The 17,188-nt window shown below is 52.0% G+C and overlaps 1 protein-coding gene across 1 annotated transcript in view; it reads left to right on the forward strand.

Moving 5' to 3' along the window:
- Nucleotides 1-4,217: 4,217 nt before the first annotated feature.
- NCOR2 (nuclear receptor corepressor 2) overlaps nt 4,218-17,188 on the forward strand; it is a 225,496-nt gene continuing 212,525 nt past the window's right edge. The window contains exon 1 of the mRNA XM_058036731.1: nt 4,218-4,235. The gene's annotated coding sequence lies outside the window, so the exon portion shown is untranslated. The remainder of the gene's footprint in view (nt 4,236-17,188) is intronic.

Here is a 17,188-nt window from a genome sequence, read left to right on the forward strand (position 1 = left end):
AACTGTAATTGTCTGTTAAAGATTATGAATTAATATTGATTTAATAAAGCTGTGGCCATTTATTTCTGTGGTAAAAACCAGTTAGTTATTCTGTGAGCTGCCCCATCACCGTGGGAGGCAGGAACCATCTGCTGGAGGTGTGTGTTGGGGAGGGCAGAACGCAGTGGGACCGGTCACTGAGGCTGTCCTGCGTGTCGCTGTCCCCACGGATGGCTTTGACAGGGACAGCTTTGTCCCCTGGCTCTGAATTGACTCCTGGTGCCTCTGTGCAGCACAGCAGCTCAGCCCTGGGGTCACCACGCACTTTTGGGAGGGGAGAATGAATGCATTTGCTGCTTTTAGCTGGAGTTAAAACCAACCTGCACTCGTGTGTTTAAAAGGTGATCCCCTCAGCAAGGACATGACCCTTCTGGGGTCCTGTCTGTCCCCTGAGGTTTGAAATCTCAGGGCAGGCAGATGGAGCATGAGCCACTGCTGGCCCTGGCACAGGGTGGCCAAACACAACCCAAAGCCACCGAGGGAGGGAATGGGACAGCAGCTCAGGACCACCCAGCCCAGCTTTTGGGAGAGGGGGCTGAGGAAATGGCCAGGGAAACAGAGGCCAAGGCTCAGGAGTGGCTGGGAAAGCAGAATTTCATTGCAATTGCAGTGCCAGGGTGCTGCTGGGGTCCCTCTCCCTTGGTGGGGCTGATGCACAGGGTGGGATCACCCTTGCACCTCGGGGATGAAGGCAGCCTGGTGTTGCTTGAATCATTTCCCAGTTTACAGCCACCAGCCAGGATCACTTCAATTTCCCCTCTCTGCACGTAGCTGAGTGCCACTGACTTTGGCGTATTTCACATTGCATGATTTGTTTCTGTAAATCATTGGCAGCTTGGGGGAGAACACAGAAAAAGGCAGGATTGGGGAGTGGGTTTGAGACCCCATGGCACCAGCTGCATCCTCGGGTTTTGCCTTTCCCCCTTCCCCAGGGAAACATGCAGAGATTTTTACTTTGGTCGGTGTTTTCCCTGAGACAGATCCACTTCCCCAAGGTGAACTCCATCCCTTCACATCTCCTGGGTCCCACCGGATTCCTGTCGTGCCTGGAGCAAGTAAAGGCAGGTCACCAGGGCTGGGAAGGTGCTTTGGAGGCAGCTGTGTTGCATCATGCAGGGCAGGGCTGCGAACCTCCTGCTGCCTCCTCCCTTTGCCAGACCTGCCCCCAGTCCCTCCCTGGGACCAGCAGCTCCAGGACCCCTCATCCCTGTGCCTGGACGTGTGGTTATGGAGGGTAAACCCCTGCCAAAGTTCTCACTCACGCTGGTCCTGGTGGGCTGATGCTCAATAAATTCAATTACAGGCTGGCTGGGGCTAAAGGCTAGGCTTGCTTTAGATGTAATCACTTTCCCCTGGAGCTTTCTATGGGAGGGAGGTTTCAAAGGGAGGGTGGCTCCTGTTTTGCATCTCACTTCTTTTCCTGGAGGAGTTCAGGTCAAGCTGAGCAAGAAAACACCCCAATTTCCTTGCATTTGTGCCGGGCATGGGGCAGGTTTAATGCAGACCATCTCAAATATCTGAGGCAGGACTCCAGTTTTCCACTGAGAGCTGAAATCCCCCTCTTTGCTGCTGGCCGGCTCGCATTACCATTTTATCTGATGGAACAGCTATCAACGGCAGCTTCCAAGGAAAATCTGTGTAAGCTCTGTGCAGCACAGACGCACCGGGGTTGCAGGACAGCCAGGCTCTGCCTCCCGGCTCCGAGGGCAGTGTTTGTGTCCCTCTGCAGCACAGCACCCACGGCAGCTCTCCCTCTGCTCCGGGATGCTCTGGGCAAGCTCATCCTGAAATCTCAGCTCCCAGAGCCCTGAGATGCTGCCACGATCCTATCTGTGATATCTCTAGCTCAAGAAGCTTCCAGTTTCCAGGGGAAAAAGCTTGAAAACAAAAGCCTCAAGGCTCCAAGAGCTAGCAATGCACAGGGAAATTATCCCCACTGTTCTAAGAGCAATGCCACTGGAAAAACACATATTCCCACTGGAACACCAGCGTGGTGATTCCCTCTGGCACCGTGGCCTTCTGCACTGCAAGAACAGGCAAAAAATCCATCTGTGCTCTGGCAGGGTATTCGGTGTGGCTGGAAAGTGTGTTCAACCCTAAGGGGTTTATTTAGATACATTTTATTCTAATGTTGCTCTAAGGTCACTGGGATATAAAGGCCTGGCTCCTGTAAAATTAAAGTCCTGGGACATTTTGCTGTGGTACAGGACTTGCCTTCCATTCATTAAGTGAAACGTCACAGATATTAAAAAAAATTTTTAAAAAAGCTCAGAAAATGCTAAATGGAGCTGGAGCAGAGAAGCCTTGCAACACAACAGGGATAAATTCGGTCCTTTATCTACCAAGACAAACATATTTTCAAGAGAAAGATCTGATCTGCTCCTTTGCTTTCACGAGGCAGCCTGTTGTGGATAAACCAAAGTTCTGAACCGCACCAAAGGTGCTGCCCTGAGCCAGCAGACACAAAACTGCCACAGGCACGGCAGGGCAGCTTTTCCTGCTTTTTGTGCCGCGCCAGGCTCATCTCAGGCGATTTGCCTGCTGCTCCTGGTGTTTGTGCTCACGCAGCAGCTTACACAGCGAGCGGGGTGACTCAGGGAGACCGAGCCCAGGCCTGGGAAAGCGCCTGTGCCCTGCAGCCGTATTGGGACAAGGAATGCCGAGAGCTGCCCGGGAGATGCGGGGAAAGAGCAGCGAACTGCAGGGCACCCCTGCATGCCCGCATCTGCTGCTGCAGCGGGGTTAGGGTTAGGGTTAGGGTTAGGGTTAGGGTTAGGACACACTGAGGTTTTCACAGCTGCTGGAGCAGGGGAGGCTCGCTGGGTGCTTTTCCAGCTGTTGGGGTCATGCATCACTCGTGGCAGGGAGAGGGGTGGGCTCGCCTGGCAGGGAGACCCAGCAGAGCAGCGGGAACAGGGAGAACTGAGGAGATGTGACCTTCCTCGGCCCCCCTGGCAGGATGGAGGGGAAGAAAAGGTGTGGAAAAGCAAGGTATTAGTTAAAATCTGTCAGTGACCTGGGTTGCCTCAGTGCTTATGCCTGTGGGAATTTGCTTATTAAATTATCCAGATTTTCCTGCAAAGATCGCACACCGAGAATGTTTTTGATGCAATCGGGATCACAGCACAGACACTAAACCAGGGCTGGGAATGTGCATCACGGGGTCTTCTGCTGAAGCCCCCCACCTTCCCTTTGCGGGAAAACTGAAGTTTCACAACTATGGAATGCTTAACTATGTTGCCGTGCAATGCTCTGGACAATTTCTCGGGGCTGAACCTTTGTCAGGGCTCAGAAAACCAAGCGCTGCCCGACCTCTTCCTCTGAAGTGTCCGAAATACCATCGGCACAAGGGGATTGTCGGCCAGCTCACACCACAAGTGAGAATCCCTGATTTGCACCCAAAATATCATCAGTGACACGCAGGGACACTAACGCACCGGTAACGCTGGGAACACCGGCGGCAGCACCGAGGTACCCGGTGGCACTGATACAGCGACGGCAGGGGTGAGCCGAGGGCAGCGGCGGGGACAGGGATGCAGCCGGTATCGCGGTACCACAGCCGGTGTCGCGGTAGCACAGCCGGTGTCGCGGGGTCGCGGTACCACAGCCGGTGTCGCGGTACCACAGCCGGTGTCGCGGTGTCGCGGTAGCACAGCCGGTGTCGCGGTGTCGCGGTACCACAGCCGGTGTCGCGGTGTCGCGGTAGCACAGCCGGTGTCGCGGTGTCGCGGTAGCACAGCCGGTGACGCGGTGTCGCGATCCGCGGCTCGGCCGGGTCCCGCCGGGCGCTGGGCGGCGCGGGCGCGCGCGGCCCCTTTAACGCGCGCGGGCGGCGCGGCCCCGCTCCGCCCCGCCCCGCCCGGCCCGGCTGTGGGGCGGCCTTAGGGACCGACCGAGACACCGAGCGAGCCACGACCGAGCGAGCGAGCGAGCGACCGCCGCCTCCCGCCGCGCCGGGGCGGGCACGGCTGGGCTGGGCAGGGCTGGGCTGGGCGCTGCGGGGCCGGCGCTGCGGCGAGGGGCGGCCCGGCCCCACGGACGGACAGACAGACGGGCGGGCTCGCAGCCCCATGGCTCTGGATTTATAAACACGGCGCAGATGGCGGGGCCGCGTCCCCGCGCCCAGCGCTGCCCCGCCGGCCGCTGAAGCGGGAGCGGCGGCGGCGATGGGGGGCGGCAGCTGCCGGCGGGATTAGGTGAGTCGGGAGGGGGAGCCCCGGGGAGCCCCCGGTGCCGGGCTGCGGGCCGGGCTGGGGGGGCCGCTCCGCTCCGCTCCCCGCAGGTGGGGGAAAGGCGGCCGCGTTACGTAAAAATGAAAATGTGCCACGGGAGCCGCTCGCCGGGGAGAAACTTTCTCTTATTATTTTCTTTTTTTTTTCCTGTTGGTTTTGCTGGTTTTGGCCTCAAGGGAACGCGGCGCCCGGGAGCGGCGGGGCTGGGGAGCGCGGGGGAGCCCCGCACTGGGCAGACTGGCGGGGACACCCCTCTGCGGGGTGGGGGCACCCAAGGGCCTTTTTTTACCCCCCATTTCTCTTTTTTCCTCCTTTTCGTTCAATCCCGCTGTGTTTGCGGCTCCGGCCCCCCGCACGTTGGGGGCCGGTGGGTTGCAGCAATGAATGAGGGGCGGCGGGGCGGCCCTGCCGTGCCCGGGGTGCGGGGGCACGGCCGGCTCCGGGCCATGAGGGGGCACGGCCGGTCCCGGCCGTGACGCGAGCTGAGGGCTGGCTCCTCGGGCCGTGTGCCGTTCGCCGTGTAAATATTTACGCGAGGTAACTGAGCCGGGTGTCTGCAGGCAACAAGTGCACGTTTCTCTGAACCCCAGCTGAGGTCTCTGGAGTAATCGCTTTTTTTGTTGTTTTTTTGGGGTTTTTTTCTGTTGATTCTTATAATTTCCTGTTCCCTCTTCTCCCTCGGCCCTTCCTCCTGCTCCCTTGCCCTGACAATGCACAAAGAGCAGGCTGCAGTGGGTGCAGGCAGCTGCCTGCCATGTGGGCTGCTGCCAACACCACTGAAGCAGCAAAACCTGCAGGGCTCGGGCTGGGGCTGCCCGGGCCGTGCTGACCCGACAGAGCCATCGCTGCTTGCAGCGCTTTGAACCCTCTGGAAGCCCAGCACGCCTGCGGGCACTGCTGCCACTGCTGCCCGCGCCCGAGGCTGCGGCTGCTCCCTCAACTTTGTGTTTTGGGTCAGCTCAGGAATGTGCGGGAGAGGACAGAGCTGTGCTGTGGGTGTTTCCCACCCCCTCGGTCCACAGGCGTTTATGGTTTCCCTCGGTATTCCCGTGAAGCAAAGGTTGGCGCTTTGGATGCCTGAAAACCGTCAGGGTTTTGCTGAATCTGGTGGTTTTAATCGGGTTGGTGGGTGTGATGTCGTTCCGCTGGTATTCCTTGGTCATGTGGGGTGAGAGTTTTTCCATTTAGTATATAGGGGTTTTATCAGCAAGGTTAAGTTTAAGTTTGCCGTGTGCTTTACTGATAAACACTTGGTACTACTACTGATTCATAAAGGGAGCCAGTGTGAGTTGGGACAACTGGGTGAGCATTTCCCTCTCTTCTGCAAGTGGTGGCAAAACTCTTCAAGGGCTCTTGTGAAGCCGTGTATTCCTGGATGATTTTAATCAAATCATACTTAATTCTCTGAGTTTCAGTGCTGATGTTGGGTGACTTTGGGATTTAGCTCAAACCTCCCGTGTGTCTGGGTCTGCCAGCTCTATGCAGGACCTGTGCCTTGGGTGAGGAATTCAGTGAGCGAGGCTCGCAGAGTGTGTGGGGGTTGAGTCTCACGATGCCATGGCAGGGAAGTTTTGCCTGTGACAAATATTTTATAACTTTAGTTGAGTAAGTTTCACTGTGAGAGAGACTCTTGCAAAACGTGTTTAGTTTATTGAAAGCAAATGCACTCAAACCTCGGTTTGTTGTTGCCAAAAGGGAAAAAGTAGAAGCTATTTTTGGTGTGAGAGAGGAGATGGGGCACGCACATGTCTGGGGCAGGAAAACACTGGTACTTTGTTCTCCTGGCTTCATGTGGGTGGTGGTTTCTGTTACTTAGCTGTGTGTTTCTGCCAAGTTGCAAAACATACCTGGTTCTGAAACCCCTGCGGAGGTCAGGGCTGGCTCTGGAGCTGGTCTGGGCCCGTGTGGGAACACCTCCCACATCAGCATCTCCAGCCCTGCAGAAGCAGGTGGGTGCCTCTGCCTTCACACCTTGCAGCACCAGGGAGGTGACTGGCATTTTTTTGCGACAGGATCTGCACTGAAACCATAAACTTGTTTTGTGCAAGCCACCAGCCAGCTGCTGCTTGGCAATACTTTTCGCTTGCTAATGGCTGTGGTTGGAGCTGAACCAAGCTGCCTCCAGTGGAGGTTGTACTAATCCCTGGAGCCATCCTGCGCTAAATCCAAAGAGGGCTTGGTTCAGGCCGTGTTCATGTCTTGTAATTAGGAGATGCAGTGTGGTGAAGGCAGTTCTGTTGTGATTGGCAGCGATGGTGTGCAAGCAGCTGGGCTGATGAGAGCTGCACGTGGTGAGAGCTCCTGTCTCATCTCCACGGCTGGAATTGGGTCATAGGAGATATCTTCATCTTTTGTGACATGGCTGTGAACTATTTGTCCCCCTTGATGGCTGCCAGTGTTCCTGGTTCTGGTTTTTAGTGGCTCTGCTGCAATACGGTCCTTTTTGCAATGTGTTTGTCCTGGGAGAAACCTGTTTGAAACTGACTGTAATTGATGCGCCTGAGATACCATCATCGTGTTGTCCCTGCGGGGGGAGGAAAGTTACGATCTTGTGTCAGTTTCTAGATGAGTGGGTGCAGAAGGAGGATTACATCGGTAACTTTTCCGAGGTGCGTTTAGGGTGGCTGGTTTGAGCAGTGCTGAAGGGCAGTGGGTTGGAGGAGAGCCTTTGGGGTGCTGTACTCCCCATCCCTAACCCAGTGTCTCATTCTGACCAGATCACTTCACGAGTCACAAAACTGAGGCTGGTGGGGTTATGTGAAGTTCAATGTGTCAGAGCAAGTCTGCTGGAGAGCTGCTGAAGAGTCTCTTTCTCCATGAGTGCTTTGCTTGTTCACTGTGAGGGCTCGTGCAGCCAGTGGCAGAGTGCTGGTTCCCCCCGGGTTTTGTGCCTGTGAGCAGGGGTCCCCAAACGCAGCCCCTGGGCTCGGCTGCAGGGGTGCACAGGGATGGGAATCCAGGCCAGGGTGTTCTCTGGAGCGCTGTTATTTTTGTGCAGCTGCGGTTTGAGGAGCCGTGGCTCGCTTTAGTCTTCGCTGAGAGTTTTCAGCAGAGAGCAGGGTCAGCTCTAATGGAGCTGGAAATGAGGTATAGCAGCACCCAGTCGCCTCTCTGATTAGTGACTGAGGCTTTTGCAGCTGCCTAAGGATTTGGGCATTGTGAGGTCATGGATTCTCATCGAGGCTGCTGTGGCACAGGCTCCTGCACGGCTTTGAAGGGCCCTTGCTGTGTATCGACATGGGAAGCAGCAGAGAATTGCTATTTATGGCTGGGCTTGTGCTGGCACACAGGTGTTGAGGGCTCTGATTTGCCCTGTAATGTCAAGGGATAGATCTTTGCATTGCAGTAGAAAATGGAAATGTGTGTCATTTAATGAGCGTGACTAGGGCAGAGCTGCTTTCCCAAAAGGAAGATTGAAGAGGGAGCTGGAGCTGCCGAACAGAGGGCATGAGAATGCCTGTAAAAGCTTGATCAGAGTGAGGGATGGATCTGGCAGGAAGGGAAGGAGGACAGAAGAGCAGAAGGAAATGAGTGATTCGTCAGTTTTGGGAAGTGATCCCTGACCTGAACACGAGGCAGCTGCGGGACTTTACTGGGAATTGAGAAATCTGGGCTGCACCCCAGTCCTGCTGCCCACCCTACTTGTCACTTCCCTTCTTGAGGCCGCCAGTTCTCTGTTCCTGCCAACCTGCCTTTGGCAGCTGGAGTCTCTCTGGGTTGGACTGTTCCTGCTGAAGGTGAGCAGGGTCCCCAGGAGGGGATGTTTCTGGTGAGCAGGCAGTGCTCACACAGTGGCATTCCCCTGCCACCTTCAGTGTGTGGAGCTGAGAAATGTGACCTGGCTGAGGGTGGGCGGGTGAGGAGGCACTGATTGCTGATGATCTGAATCTGGCCTGGAGAGGCCCAGAGAGGAGCCCTGCCTGCAGGGGAGAGGAAGAAAAGCAGTAAAGATGGAGGTGGTTGTCCATGGCTGTGATTGTGGCCACAGTGCCAGAGCTGGAGGGGATTTGGGGACGGGGAGAGCACAGCAGTGGTTATGTGCCTGCTGGGTGCATGCAGGATGATGATAATGGTTAGTGCTCTCTTTATAGCTGTGGAGCACTGAGCAAACATTAATGAATGTAAAGGATAGCAGCTCTGTCTAGTTACAGACAAGGGAAGTTGCTCCAAATTAACTTTATGATCCGTGAAACTGAAGGTTATTTAAAAAAATAATAACGTAAATGGAAATGCTGAAGTTTTTCAGAGTCGCTGAGTACGCTGCTTGTTGTTTAATGCCTTCCATTTTTTCACTCCAGTCTGTGTTTTTGGCTGGGGAACAAATTATAAGCAATATCAGCTTACGCTTGGATTTGAACCCACATTGCTCTTAGTCAGCTGAAATGTTTCCCCTTATCGCTGCTCCCATAATGTTTATTTTAGACCGGATAGCATCATGGCTTTTCTGCTCACTGTAGGGAAGAAGCCAGTCTTTGAAACAGCCCAGCACCTTGGAAAGAAATGATCTCATAGCCAGTTTGGTTTCTGAATGAGGTACAGCTTAATTTTCCACCAAGAGGTTTATGCGAGGCTGGATCCCAGAATGTTTTGCGGCATTAAAAACCCAGGAGGTGGCAGATGGATGAATTGCTGACAGATTTAAAATCGTACGACAAACATAAAGCATTGGGACGTGAAGCCAAGGCAGCAGGAAGGTTGCAGGGAGAAATGGAGGCAGAAAGGTCGAGTAAGTTATTCTGGGCAGAGGAAGATGTGCAAGCAAAGTGGGTTCAGCTGGGAGGGGAAGGGAAGGCCATCAAGAGGAGGGATGTGTCCAGGAGGGTGTTCCCATCATAGCACAGGCAACCCCTGGTGTCCTGGGCTGATGGTGAGAGGAGGATGAGGAAGGGGGCCAAGCTGGCACTGGCAGCAGTGGTGAGGCTGGCAGCGGGGTTGCCCTGGGAGGAGGCAGTGTGGTGGGGTGCGGATAGTTTCCTCCTGTGGGAAGTTTTCCTCCCATGAGGGAGAGTGGCAGGCTGCAGGGAGGCCAGGGGTGGTGTGGGGATTGTCTCTGGAGGCTGCAGGCCTGGCTCTGGCTCTCGGGGTGGGTGGTGCATGTGTCAGGGAGGGAGGCAGAGCCGGCAGGATTTCCTCTCTGCAGCGCTGGCTCCTGGGTTAATAACTAACCAGGCAGCCTAGGTTTATCCTTTCATTGTGGAAGAGAATTATTTACATAATACCACTCCACGTAATCTTTATTTAGCATTGTTTCCCTGGCGTAACGCTGGACAGAGCGGCGGTGCCCAGAAACGCAGCTTTGGCCAAACGTGTGGGAAGTTAACTCTTCCAGTTGGGTGTGCTTCTCTCTGCCTGCTCAGGGAACTGGCTGTAAACTGAATAAATACTTCAGTGAATGAATACTTCAGTCTATCATGTAGTTTTTGGGACTTCTGCGTCCTCTAAACTCTGTTTTCTGCAAGCTCTGGCTGTGCTCTCTGCTGGTGCCTGATTGTTGCCTACCAGCTTCTTAAGCAACGCAGTTTGGGTTTGTCCTGTGCATGTTAGGGCAGGAGAGGACTTTGCAGTGTGCTCTTCCTTGTCTCTGTGTTGAAGAAGGCAGAAGGAAAGAAATGTGTCAGCCCGTGGGTGGAGTATGACAGGATTTGGGAAGGTTCCTGCTGCAGATCGTCCCATCGTCTGTGTTCAGCCCCTGAGGACTTGCTGCCTCCCAGGTGGGCAGGCTTCATCCTCCTCAGGGAGTGTTTAATTGCAAGGTCTGGAGGCTTAGGTGGTTGTGTAAAGAGCTGGGGCCTGATTATTGCAACAGAGCACGGTGAAGGACAGAGCCCTGTGCTTGGGTGTCAGTGGGATGTGGTGGGAGAATTGAATTGCTGAGTAGGATGACAGGCAAAGAGCTTTCTGAAAATCTGCCTGTGCCTCCAGCCGTGCAGTGCTGGCTGGAGAGGGTGGAGGGTGTCTTTTCCTCTGCACTGCGGGATGTGTGGGCTTCTAACAAGCTGTGGCAAACAATGGAAAGTTGGCTTTCTTCTGAAAATATTTTAAAACCTTATAAAATTACTCCAGCGGCTAAATTTTTATAAGACCAGCTCTCAGCTGCATGGTACTTGATCACTTCATAAATAGCTCAGTCTTTGGCCTCCGCAAACTTCTCCAAGCCGTACCTGCAGTGCTGCAGAAGCCCTGGAGAGCAGGGGTTTATCAGAGGCAGCACCTGACTGTGCAGCAGAAGCTCTGTGTGAGTGTTTACTGCCGAGGCCGCGTGATCTCCCTGCTGTGGTGTTGCAAGGAGCTGGTTTGGGAGGCTGTGAGTCCCCAGTGAGTTACCCTGCGTTGCCTGATGGTGCAGGCGGGCTCTGGGCTGGATGTTGGCTCTGGAGGCCTCTCTGCCAGCCTTGCCGAGGGCGATGCAGGTCCTGTGGCAGTTCGTGCTGCTGATGTGGACGTTACTCGCTCAAGCCTGAGACTTGCTGGGACAAATATAGCTTGTGAACACCCTCTTTGAACCAATTACACCTGGCAGGGTGAGTTTGGATCAGTGCTGAGACTGTGGCATTCCTGATCACTGCTTGAACAAGCTTTGTCTACTGCCTCCTCAAGCCTGTGCTGTTACCATCATACATTTGTGGCATGGTGTGGTGTGTAAATCTTGGGTGTCATCAGAGCAGTGGTGTATGGTACCACAACTGTGTGCTCAAGAAGTTTCTTCAGTGGTTTTATTGGGGTGTTTTTATGGCATCTGAGCCCCAAATAACTACATCCCCTCTTTGGTGTAAGAATTTCTTGTGTTTAGCAAATAACTACGTCCCCTCTTTCCTATTGGAAAAACTTCCTTGATCAAGTCCTTGCTTTTCTGTGGGTACCACATAGTTTAATTTCATTATTCCATTAATAAACTTTCCAAGCTCCATCTTGAAAGCAGCTACAGCTTTTTTTTTTTTTCCCCCTTTGCTGCAGAGTTTCAAGCTCATGCCAGAGTGTCAGCTTCATTTCTAGGTCACCGGTCTGCCCTTTCATTTCCCCCTCACGCTCAAGTTGGCCGGCTTGTTTTGATTTGGTAATATGTGAGGTGGTGTCCACAGACAAAACCAGGCAGGCCAGTGAAATTCATGTTTCCCTGCAGCCTTGTTCCTGTTGAGTGTGTGAATAATAATTTCCAAATGCTAGACCAGAGGTGATTAAAAACTGTCAAAGAAATAAAATGCAGCAAAGTCTGCGTTACAAGAATCTGTGTGTTCAGTGTTTTGGGAGAACTCTCTGAACTGGCAGTGGACAAAGCCTTCAGAATTCTTATTGAAGGCTTTCTAGTCTTAAACGTCCCTTATTCAAGAGGTGCTGCTGAGGCAGCCTGAGCACACCCAGGCTCTGCTGGAGGTTGTTGCTGCTGTCTGGGGGGCACCTGGAGTCAGTAGCTCTCCCTTTGTGAGTGTTTTGGGATCCAGAGCTGCAGCTGAGGTGTTTTTGCATGCTGTGGGCACAGGCACCTGGGCAGCCAGCTCAGCTGCAGCCTCGTGGCTGGAGCTGCTGAGCGTGACTGGAGAGGGCGGAGGGGTAAATGCTGCTCTGCAGCCCGAGTGGAAATGAAGCTGAAAACCTTTCTGAGGAGCGGCACACGGTGTCTGTTCCTTGCTCTGAGTGAGTAGAGTTCTTTTTTTTTACTGAGCTGCAAGGCAATGGGTATTCAGAGGTTTTTATGCAACTTCGGTGTTGGGACGTGAAGCAGTTGTCATGTCATCAGTTAAGATGTGTTGAGCATCCTTATTTTTGGAGCAAATGATCCTGCTGGCAGCATGTATAGGAGGTGTCAGCCAGCCCTTTTTTTCTGCTTCCTCTCTATTTTTTTTCCTTCATTTGTAGGTTTTAGTTTTGGCTTTACTTTGATATCTTGACAGGGTTGCTACTTAAAAATTGTTGGGGTGGGTTTTTTTTTTGGGTTGGTTTTTTTTGTTAGATTTTTTTTTTTTTTTTTTTTGGCTTTTGATGTCTACGTGTCTTGAGATGCACATAAAGAGCTGCTGTGGTTTTGGTCCCAAACCCAGCCAGCTGCCAGCAGCGTTCCTGAGGGCTGTGTGGTGTTGGAGTGAGAAACACTGCAGGGTTTTGGGCTTTCTCCAGCATTATGAAACAGAAGTAAAGAGAGAAGTCAGCATGTACCTTAAGGCTTGTGTTTTTATTTTAACTCTCTCACTGTGCAGAGCTGAGGTTTGCATCTTCTCCACCGAGACTGGTGCTCATGAAATCTAACGCGCTTTTGTGAACGTCCTTAAACTCTGCCAACAGCAGAGAGGGCTGAGAAATGGGGAATTTGCTTTGCCCTGAGGTGGAGGAGTCGTGCTGCAGAGGCAGACACAAGCACCCTGGTTGCTCCTGTTTCCCCTGCCAAAGGCGGAGTGAGTTTTGGTCTGGCTCAATGAGACGAGCGCTTTAAGCTCCATCTGTGTCTTATTTTTTTCTGCGTTTTGCTCGGTTGTGCTTTTTAAACGTCTGTGGATTTCTTCTCAGCAGGAGATTTCAGTCCCCACACAATGTATTATTGTGTTTGCCCCGCTGCAGTTCCTTGTTTCATGCGGAAACACCTTGAACCTTTGGCTGAGTTGGAAGATGATGGGTGCAGAGTCAGGAACAGCGTGTCCGTGCACGACTGCTCAGCCCGGGCTCACCCGGCTGCTGCTCCAGGCACAAAATGTGTTTGGCTAACACAGGCACTCCCCTGCCTTCTGATCAGCCAGCCTGCACACACCGAGTTTTGTTTGAGAGGCTGATCCCCAGGGTAAGAACACCATACTCAGAAATAATGAGTGTTCACACTTGCCTTTACAAACTTCTTGAGTGTTTTACCAATTAATTCTTAGGTAACAATTAATTACTTAGGTAACTTAGGACTTAGTTCTTAGGTAAAATATCTATGGTAAAGGACACAGCCAGGAATGCTGCTATCCCTGCTATTCTTCACTCATTCCAGTTTATGCAAAACTTGAAAAAGGTATCTGTGCTGTCTTGGCCGTTTGCAATCTGCCTGATGAAGCTTCTTAACCAGCTGAAAAAAAAAGTGTAAATAAATAATAAATACAGCAGCTTTGCCTTGCAGCTTTGCCAAGTCAGTTTGGTGTGTGTTGAGGGGGCAGAACAATTAGAGACGTGAATGGTGTTCTCCATGTTCTGTGCTCCTGTCGCATGGCCACTCCCAGGTTTTTGGTAAGTGTAACAGAGAAATCTGTACGAGCAACTATTTATGGCATGTGCAGAGCTGGGGGAGGCTGACAGCTGAACATTAACCTGCTGAGAAAGGTGGGGATGATGGTAGCTCGTGGTGGGGTTGGCGCAGTCAAACAGGGGTGATTGCTGCTCCCCTTTCCACAGCGCCTAGCTCACTTTGTTCAAGCTGTATTTCTGAAACTGGGGGACTTTGGCTGTAGTGCTGGTTGAAGGAGTTTGCCACCTCCCTGCCTCTCAGCATGTTCATGTCTCAGTGCTTCTCTCTCCTGTTACTTTTGACCTGAGTAGTTGAATGAATGTCTTCCCCAAGCAGTCATGGTTTTGTTTAAGTCAGTTCAAAGTATTGGTGCCTCAAGGACAGATGTGGCGCCAGGAGACACAGGGCCTGAAATCAGGGAAGAGTGGCTGTGCTTTACACAACCTGGGCTTCAAGCCTTTCTTTTGCAGGAGTAAATTCCACAGGACTGAAATACCCTCCTAAGAGGGGAGATATTCCCCCCAAACTTGTGCACAGACCTGTTTGCAGACATGCCATGTGTCTCTCAATGTGGGACACACATCAATTTTGCACCAGGTGACAGAGACCCTCAGGGAGGGTTCTCTTGGTGTTCCTGCAGCAGTTTCAGCTTGGGGTCAAGCTCAGGCACTGCTATAGCAGCTCAGTCATTTCTGCCATGGTCTGTGGCATTTGCTCCTTTGCTGTGAGCTGGAAATGAAGTGCTTGGTTGGGAGTGGTGATTGAGAACGTTCCTCTGCGGCAGGCCTGGGTTTTTCACTGCTTTCTGCTGGCTGCAGCACCTTTGTCCCTGGAGTCTTCTTGTGCGCCCAGGAGAATCAAGTGTTCTGTGCTTTTGTGGCGTGGCCCTGCATGCCCAGGGCCAGCTGATGGAGAGCAAAGTTGGGCAGAAACCATCCTCTGTGCTGTGTGGCAGCTTCTGAACCTGGCTCAGCGAGGCACCTGAGGAACAGAGGGTGAGAGCAGAGTCCTTTCCTCAAGGGAGTTTAAACCTGCTCTGCCACAGCAGCCTTGCTGAATTACAAATTGCCTTTTCTCTCCCACTCTCTTCTAAATCTGCTGCTGTTCCTGAAGTTGCAGTAGGTTTTACTCATGGGTGCTAGTGCTTGGGTGAGTGTTTGCTGCAGAGTAGCGTTGTAAGCAACTGACGTGATGTTGATCATAATGTAACTAATGACACTTAAAATGTTTGTTTGTGATATGCTGTGGTTGCTTTCCAGGCTCTGGAATTGACAGACAAGCTTCGGCTGTATTTGGCATAGTGTTTGCAGAGATGGACAGCTTTCTGTCACTTCTTTGACAGATAGGCATTGAATTTTTAAGGGAAAACAGAGCAGCTTTTTTATTTTTCTCCCCACTCAAAACCAGCCAACCAGAAGCCAGGTGGAGGGGAGCTCTCGCATGCATTCTGTTTATTTTTATGTGCAAATGCGTCTTCTCGATGTGTCATTAACCTGGTTGAGCTCGGTGCTATTTTTAGCAGCCTTCTGGACAGGGAGCAGTTCCAGTAAAGGGTTTGTGAGCAGCCAGCCCAGGGGCTGGCACAGAGCCCAGGGTGGCAAGTTCCTTCCTCCCTGCCTGCCCGGGGGCCTGCAGGGGCTGCATGGGCTCCCCTGTCCCCAGTCCCACACAAGGAAATCTGTGTAAAGCACTGCTCTTCAGTTCCTGTGGCCATGGTAACCGACTTGGATACATCAAACTTGACTAATTAACCTAATGGAGAGTGGTTTCCAGGCTCAGTCTCTCCCCTCGGATTTCAGAGCTGAACTTGTGCTGTCTGATCAGCCAGCACAGACTTCTTCAGGGTGGTTTCTTTCACAGGTTAGTTTGAGCTGGGGAGGACGGCTCAGATCAGTCTGATGTCTTGGGTCAGTCTGATCAGACTTGGATCAGTCTGATCTCTTGCTTTTCATTCCCCTCTCTGGGTAATCCCTCAGATTCCCAGGAAGGGAAGGTCCCAAACTCAGATGGCAAAAAATTGCTCTGATTTCTTTCTTGGACTAAGTGAGGTGAAAGTGGATACTTCCCTGCATCTCTGCTGTTTCTGTACTGCAGGGTCTCTGCCACCCTGACTTTCTGTTTAAAAATCTGTGAAATCCTCAGGCTTGAAACAGAACAGCACATCCTGGAGATGTCTGTGCACATCTTCAGGTCCCCTCATCTTAATGTACTAGTTAAAGGCATTGCTGCTTTGCACTGTTTCTCTTGGGTTTAATTATTATTTCAGTGATTGGAGCTGCAGACTGCAGCAGGGACTTAAGAGTTCAGCCTCAATTAAAAACCACCCTGTGCCAGGCAGATAGCAGCAGGCAGCTCTGCTATTCTCAAGTGTCTCCAGCAGTCCACCGAAACACCATGTGATTGGCTCAGTTGAGAAATCTGAGTAGGCAGAAAGCAGTTTCTGGGATAAACCTTGTGAGTGCTTCTCAAAATAGCCTGAAAGCAAGGTTTTGCTTTCCACAGCCTCTCTTGGTCCTTGAGGCTGGTCAGAATTTTTTGTGGATTACTAAATATTGCGAAGGTCTGATCCTCAAACACCATAAAATCCTTTTTCTTTTTCTTCTCCTTTTTGATGCTGCCTCTGGTATGTTTAAACTTAAAAGGATTTGCATTTTCATGTCTTTTTTGGCCTTAATTGTAAGCACTAGGACCTTCCTTACTTGCAGCTCCAGCTTTTTCTATTTTTCAGCAAAGCTGATGACCTCGTGTTTGACCCTTGGAAACCTCTTGGGCAGCCCAGCAAACAAATGTGGTGTGAGAAGAGCACATGATAGTAGCCTGAGCTATTACCCTGGTCAGTCATTGACCAGGACTCTTGTTTTTTTTTCCTTTGAAGATTTGCTTAATCATTGGCGTTGCAGCCCCTGCTGTGCGGGGCACCTGGAGGGGTTTGGGGCTGCTCCCCGTGATGTCTGAGGTGGCAGGGGGGCTTTAGAGAGCCCAGCACTGTAATCAGGTTTTACTGGGGAGGAGATTGTCATTGATATCCCTGGGATTTGGCATCTATATAAATACACCAGCCAAGCTCTGTTGAAGTGTGCAGGTTCATGTCAGTTCATTTGTCTGGGAATGGGGCTGGGAGCACCTCAGCACCATGGTCCTTGTGTGTGATTCCTGTTCCCAGTATAACCCGCAGCCTGCTGAGGGTAAATCCCTGGAAGTGCAGCTGGAAGGGAGTGACTGCTTCAGACATGGCTGGTTTTAGGATGAGTTGAGAGACGGGGATAAAAACTGCAAGGCTAAAAGTGATGAGGACAAGTGCCCGTGGGCCAGGGTGCTGCATGAATGGCTGAAAGCTGTGAAGCAGCTCTGAGATCTCAGAGCTGGGAGTTGTTTTTCCACCCTTGTTTACTGTGGGACCTCTGGGTGACATGGAGCGTTCAGCAGATGCTGCTAAACTGAATTCTACAGCTGAATTCACACTGGAGAAATGAGAATTGCTGCTTTTTGTTGGGGAAAAAAATAAATCTGCTTTTATCACATCCTTGTTATCCTTACAGCTTGTGGCTTGGAAAATGAGAGAAAATTGATAGTGAGGTCTGAGTGGCATGTGGAGAGAGGTAAGATCCTGGCTTTCTGAGGGCCTCATTTCATGAACTTTCTTGTCCTTCCTGCGTTTGCTGATGTGTCAGTGGAACTGAATTTTGTTGGTAAAAATATGATTTGAGTGGATATCTTAGGTTAACTC

This window comes from Melospiza georgiana, chromosome 18 (assembly GCF_028018845.1).
Source record: "Melospiza georgiana isolate bMelGeo1 chromosome 18, bMelGeo1.pri, whole genome shotgun sequence".
Classification (NCBI taxonomy): domain Eukaryota; kingdom Metazoa; phylum Chordata; class Aves; order Passeriformes; family Passerellidae; genus Melospiza; species Melospiza georgiana.